The sequence below is a fragment of the Ascaphus truei genome, chromosome 1 (genome assembly GCF_040206685.1).
Source record: "Ascaphus truei isolate aAscTru1 chromosome 1, aAscTru1.hap1, whole genome shotgun sequence".
NCBI classification, from domain to species: Eukaryota; Metazoa; Chordata; class Amphibia; order Anura; family Ascaphidae; genus Ascaphus; species Ascaphus truei.
In genome coordinates, this window is record NC_134483.1 from 51,666,757 (window position 1) to 51,674,218 (window position 7,462).

The window sequence follows — 7,462 nt, forward strand, 5'->3', positions numbered from 1 at the left end:
GTATGGTAATACAAATATAACTGTATAACACTTAGTTCACACACTGGCTACGGGGGTTTGCAGGTTTAAATTCCCAGTGTTAAGCATCAAAATTAGATTGCAATTTTTCTGTGTGCATTGAATATGGGAAGCACAAGTTGATTCGTCAATGAATTTAAATAGACATTGGTGACAAATGTGTTTCAGTAAAGCACTGAAATGTTAATGAATCTGATGTAAAGCTCATTTTGACAGCACCTTTCATTCTCTTGAACCTCACATCAAACTGTCTATACCCTCGATATGTTTTCAAATGTACTGTATGCAGTGGAGGGATTCAACATTTTTAGCAACAGGTTCTCTCTCACGGGGGGGGGGAGAGAGACAGGGAAGAGGGTGGGGGTGAGAAGAGAGGCGGGGAGAGAGAGATGGGAAGAGAGAGACGGGGGGAAGAGAGAGAGAGAGAGACGGGGGAAGAGAGAGAGACGGGGAGGAGAGAGAGACAGGGGAGAGAGAGAGAGACGGGGGAGAGAGAGAGACAGGGGGAGAGAAGAGGGAGAGACAGTGAGAAAGGGGAGAGAGAAAGACGGGGAGAGAGAGACGGGGGAGAGAGAGACAGGAGAGAGAGACGGGGAAGAGAGAGAGAGAGACAGGGAGGAGAGAGAGAGAGAGACGGGGGAGAGAGAGAGATGGGGGAGAGAGAGACGGGGGAGAGACAGAGGTGGGGGGAGGGAGAGAGAGATGGGGGTCTCTCCCTGAACCCCTCACATCTCTCCCTGACCCCCTCACATCTCTCCCAGCCCCCCCTCACAACTCTCCCTGACCCCCTCACAGCTCTCCCAGCCCCCCTCACAGCTCTCCCAGCCCCCCTCACATCGCTCCCAGCCTCCCCTCACATCTCTCCCTGACCCCCTCACATCTCCCCCACCCCCCCTCACATCTCTCCCAGCCCCCCTCCCCCAGCCTCCCTCACATCTCTCCCTGACCCCCTCACATCTCACAGGGGTGAGAGACCAGGGTGGGGGAGCAGATAGACCAGGGGGAACCAGTGGAAATAAGTGCAGCCTGCAACCAGTGCAAATACAAATGGACACAAGCAGGAAAACAGCACAGGACACAAGCAGGCAAACAGCACAGGACACAAGCAGGCAAACTACACAGGATACAAGCAGGCAAACAGCACAGGACACACACATGCAAACAGCACAGGACAAACAGGCAGGCAAACAGCACAGGACACACAGGCAGGCAAACTACACAGGACACAAGCAGGCAAACAGCACAGGACACACACATGCAAACAGCACAGGACACACAGGCAGGCAAACAGCACAGGACACACAGGCAGGCAAACAGCACAGGACACAAGCAGGCAAACAGCACAGGACACACGCAGGCAAACAACACAGGACACAGCCTCACCTCTCTCTGCAGCATGATTTTTCTCTGTTCTTTGGCCCCACCCCCAGGCTCCTGCCACCTCCTCCTGATTGGCTGCTGCTGTGTAATGCAGCCAATCAGGATGGAGCAAGCTGCCCAGCCCCTTAGCAGAAGCCCTTCTCTCTCCCTTCTCGCACCAGTTCTGCGAATGGAGGAAAATTTAGGTACAGGTTCACAAGAACCGGTGCGAACTGGCTGAATCCCACACCTGACTGTATGTAACCTTGTTTCCCCCACCCAATCTCACATAGGGCCTCTCTGTGGGAAACTCACTCCGGTTAAATGGCTTAGTGTGGTGCATACCTGCTGGTAACAGGGTGCCCTGGGTCTCCCGCATGGTGGTAAAGGGGAATAACAGGACATGCTTCTGGGGTCTTACCCGAATAGTACTCACAGGTGCAGCATCTCCATCTCGTGCAGCCCCCAGGTGTATGGGGAGACTCTGCAGAAGAATCTCGTCCCCCTCCTCCCAATAGACTTCACTCTCAGGCAGGAGGTATATAAAACTCAAGATTCTTTATTTGGGTCTTTCTGTATTCAGCAGCCACAGATTGATAGCAGTTGTTAGGGTATCCACCCTCAGGATGTCCCTGGATCCACTCCCAGCCAAAGGACACCAAGAGTGGTCCTTGCTCTTCCCTTATCCCCTTGTGGGATAATAGGTATTGGTTACCCACCGCTCCCCTATGGGAGGGCCTCAAACTGCCAGAGCCCTGACAGCTTAGTTGCGTAAACCTCACCTCTCTCACGGTAGAGGCAGACTGGCTAAATCAGGAACTACAATGCATTAAGTACAGATCCAGTAAGCACCACCCCTGTGCCTCTAATTGGACACAAGGCCTGATGACACTACCTTCTCTGACTCACTGCACTGCAATGAGTGGGGAAAACCCATGATTACTCCTGGCAAACCTACCCTTACTAGACATTACTGCCAGGAGGAGGACAGAATAATATCCCAAAACCAGGGCTACATGTATTTGATCATTCATCTGTAACCCAATTGTTGAGATGTTAGACAGATCAAGTTACAGTTAAAGTTCAATTTAAAGTTGTGAAAGGGTTCACAAGTTAGATTCCAGCAATACTGTGTATACATTTGAGATTCTGTAATGAGTTGAGGCTTCATGAGCACAAATGAATGGGTGTTCCTTTCTGCATTGCAAATCAGGATGTGGTTGGGTAACTGAATAGTTGAAGGGCATACATAGTAGTATCATAAACCCGGCTGTTGAATTTGGATTGAGAGGCACTACCTGATAGAGATGGGTGAATACGTTGAAATACGTTTCCTAGATTTTAGCTGATTTTGCCCCAAAAATCTGTTTCGCTATATGAAATCTGCAAACTGATTTGGGCGGTTTCAAACTACATAAATTCATCAAAATCCGCCATTGGAAACAACCCGTGGACGGATTTGTAGAATCCAATCCACGGATTCAGCAATCCATTGCTCATCCCGTGGATTGGATTCTACAAATCCGTACGCGGGCTGCGGAATCCATGGAGTGTATTGGTAATAATAATAAAAAATCCGCAAAACGTGAATCGTCCTTTTTGACATTGATCCGCTGAAATCCATAACATCCATAACATGCTGTACATTATTACATGCAAGGGAAAAAAAACATTTTGACAAAATGTAAATGTTTCAATAGGTTTTGAAAGAAGAATTGAACGATGACGCCAATGCCATATTTTACTCTTTAAATCCTTTTTTTTTTATTATTCTGTAGCATTTTGTTTTGACCACATGGGGACTCTCTGTATACGTTATTTTATTCACTAATTTCTCCTGTTTATCTATGCATGATAATCCAGGTTTACGAGCAGGTTTTCCTAGATGCAGTTACCTTTGCCCTCATTGTCTTCCTGAGGATCACTTTGCCTGACTCTGTTATTCCGTCTCTTATTTCTATGTTAATAATCATCCTTCAATCCCTGCATTCTTCTCCTCTTTTGTAGAGATGGGTGAATGTGTCAAAATTTGAGCCTCGACATTTTTGCGTTGTTTTGAACAAAATTAGATTCACAGATGAATATTCGAAGGCGCTATTGACAAACTTAGGCTCCTGAAACCACTGCATTTTCCCTTTGCCCTGCCTTTACACGAATGTCATCAAATCCGCCCACAAATGTTTACATTAAATTGCGAATGTTACACCATTGTGCGCTTGTGTTCAGTCCCTCCCACTTCCTTTCTGTTGTTCACGTTTGTGATTGTGAGGGAAGGGAGCAGGATGTGGGCGGATGGCTGGGTTAGTGTGTGAGTTGGTAGGCAGGTATAGGGACATTAGGGAGTAGAGAAAAGCAGGCACAGAAGGTGACAGCATGCAGAAATGGTAAGCAAAGTAGCACAGCATAGGATCCATCCATGAAGTAGAAAATAAATTCAGGGCAACTCGATATAAAAAGTTAAGGGGTATTTATTCTGTATACAGTGCAACAGAGAGAGCTAACGCACCGTGCTTACCATTTCTGCATGCTGACCTACCTTACAGGATTGCACTCTCTGGAACCCAGTAACTTTGGATCTCTTTGGATTTCCCTATGGGCAGGTAATGGGCTGTAGCCCTTATTCATTTACCTCTGACCCTAACTGGGATTATTGTGGGATTTGTACACCAGGACCATTGGATGCGGTAGTCAAGGGGACACTGCTAGGTCTGATTACCCCTGGAATATGTTTTTCTTTGGACTGCTATATACATTGATGGGTTGCAGTCTGGCCGTTTTTATATGAAATTCTACATATTATATGATACACATCTATATCTGAGCACCATACACCTATATATCCTCTAACAGAAGGTGACAGCAAGGCATGGATAACATAGGGGAGAGAGATTTGCTAATGTCTCTCCTCTGAGACTAAGGAGGGATTTTTTAAGCTCAGTTAGGTGTTCAGGTAGAACAGCAAAAGCTGTACCAGTTGCTGTAGGAAAATTAGTAGTACTGTGGCCTCACCCCCTATTGCAGGAACCTGCTGCTCCTACTGCTGTTCTGTGTTAGAGGAACAGGTTGTGTCTGAGTTGAGGTAATAATTCCACCTCCTTGAACATTGCGCTTTGGAAGTATCTCTGTCTTATAGGAAGCAGGAAGTACTACTGCCGATTTGGAACCTATTGCCTATTTGTTGGAGAGTGAGTTTCTGACAGGGCCACCCTTGTCAGCAGTTATAACCTCTGTGTCATAGCCCTCAGGTGTTTCTGTCTTTGTAGTGACAGAGACTTTTTATGCTTCCTGTGCCCAAGCCCATCTTTTGTAACTGGTGTGCGAGCAGGACATTTCAGCAGCAAGCGTTGTGTGTGTATGCAGGTCAGGACGATGTCAGGGTTGCCGGAGCATGGCACAGTTCTAGCCTGTTGTTGTCCACTGACAATGGTTTTGAAATGTATCCCTGGATTTTGTTTCAGCTGCACCACCTAAGACTGCTATGCCCAGCACCTAATTCTGCTCTAGCTTGGGCAGAGAAAGCATTAGCAGGTGGGGATGTGGATGTTCAGGAGAAGGAATCGCAGGCAGGAGGAGTGGGCACAGTAGCAATAGGGAGTGAGTACAGCAGTGAGGAGGTCATGACTGCTGTAACCCCGTCTGGGCCATGGGGTACCTTGATTGAGGTTGGAAAGGGTGAAGTTGATATTGGAGGTGGTGATAGTGGTTCTTCTGATGAGTTTAGTGAGGAGCGTCTGGGAGAAGGGGAGGTGGAGGAGCACAGATGTGCCTCTCAAAGATGTCACAGTAGTATTTGTGGTATTCCAGCCTCCTCCCCTAAACCGCAGGAATCACAGGGACAAAGTCATCTGCGCAAAGGAACCACCTTCTTGATGTCAGGATTCTATCAATTGGTTCAGAGTGTGACTCTGTGGTGGTAGCTTGCACTGCAGCCAGCAGTGCACAGGGACAAGAATGAATGCTACCTGGGGGTGACAGCAGAACATATACAGAACAATCATTGTGTCTTCTGGGAGAGGCAGCATCAGCAAACCTCTGCATCCTCACGTGTCTCCAGACATGATGATTCTGTTCTGGGGTTATCGTAGAAGAGCCACCACCACCCCTTTTCCCTCAAAGGGGGCAATCGACTTGTGTCCTCCAGAGTATGAGGATGAAATTCAGAGTGGGAAAACACAGACAGTTGTAATCAACGCCATAATGCAGACCCCGCAGAGTCTGCATACCTGTGAGGGTCCAGGAGAGCTAAGTGTCCGCGATGTTGTGAGGTAACAGGACAGGCTTTCGGTGATCCTTAGGTTCTTTCCATGTGGTGACAGCACCTCCAGTCACAGCAGGATGCAGTATAACTGCAGGTAGTCTCTACCATGACAGTCTTACTCCTATACTTCAGGCTAACAGACTGCAACTCAGCCAGAAGTATATAAACGGGATCTTTATTTATAGCAACCACCGCAGGATGGTATAACAGAGTTATGTATAGTAGAGTAGGGGTTTCAAGCCCTTGGATGGTACTGGCCAGCAGATAACTGGAAAAAGGACTGGGAGGTCCAAAACATCGCTCCTCCATTCTTGTACTGACCCCTTATGCTTGCCTGATGCATTAAATCCTACAGTATGTCCTTTACTTTACAGGAGAGTGCTGCAGATTTTTTTACTTTAGTGCTATCTATTTTGTTGCTGGATGGTGGTCCCGGCTGCACTGCAGGCACCCTGATCTCAAGATAAGTGATTTATTCTTCCTTCTAGTTTTTAGAGTGCCTTGAACATCTTCGTGTGTGTGTGTGTGTGTGTGTGTGTGTGTGTGTGTGTGTGTGTGTGTGTGTGTGTGTGTGTGTGTGTGTGTGTGTGTGTGTGTGTGTGTGTGTGTGTGTGTGTGTGTGTGTATATATATACATACAGGCAGTCCTCGTTTTACAACGCTTCGTTTTACAACGAATGGCTTATCCAACGCTATGCAATGCATACCTATGTTCATTTTTACAACGCCAAAACGGCTTATCCAACGCTCTTACGATGCTTTGCAAAGTTGTTTGTGTATATAATATATATATTATACTATATTATACTATATAATATATTATATTTTTATATTATATTATATATTATGTTATATTATATATATAATACAGTATATGCACTATATAATTTATGTGTGTGCTGCATATCTTATTGGCTGCGTAAAATATTTTGTGTATTTTAGCATTAAAAATGCCTTCAGGAACGGAACCTTTCATTTGAACAGTGTTCCTATGGGAAAACGTGTCTCGCTTTGCAACGTTTCGCTATCCAACACCATTTTGAGTAACGCATTGTGTCGGATAATAGAGGACTGCCTGTACTGTAAATTAAAAAAACAAAGAAAATAATATTTTACAAAAATATTATTTTTTTTGTGGGGTGTGTGTTTGTCGGTGTTCTGTGTTGTGCTTCTGTCTTTGTGGGTCTCTCTCTGTTTCTCTGACCCCCTATCTCTCAAAATTGTTGTGCATTAAACGGGCGTGACCGCATCACATGGCATGCTGTAACTCTGGTTGTTATTTTTAATGACGATTAATCCCCCGGCGGTTTTTAAAAAGTTCCTATAACGAAATAAACACAAACTGCTGAATGGATTTAGGTTAATTATGCCAGGGGGCTATTTTAAAGCCACACAACTGAGCCATCAAGGGGGATTTGAACAAATTCGCACAGATTGAAGTTGGAATAATCCGTATGTGGATTTTACCCCATGGAACGGGTTTTGAAGGGAAAGCCTGAGAAACGGATTTGGACATGTTCACACACCTCTACTTGTTATATGTATAAGGCTTACTAGCCTAAGTCAGATAGACTCAGATGATCTGCTGCTACTGGTACAGCCCTGAAGCACAGTTTTCCTACCCACCCACTCCCACTCCCCATCCGCCTACCTCTCCTCCACTAGTTAATATCAGATATTTATATATACTACTACTAAAATAAAATATATGTACAGTATTATAAATAAAGCAAAAAAAAACTATGTATGTGATTTAACCCATCAATAATGTAACACAGACAGTGTAAATTAGTAATTAATCTCACAACACAACTTGTTATTTGATTT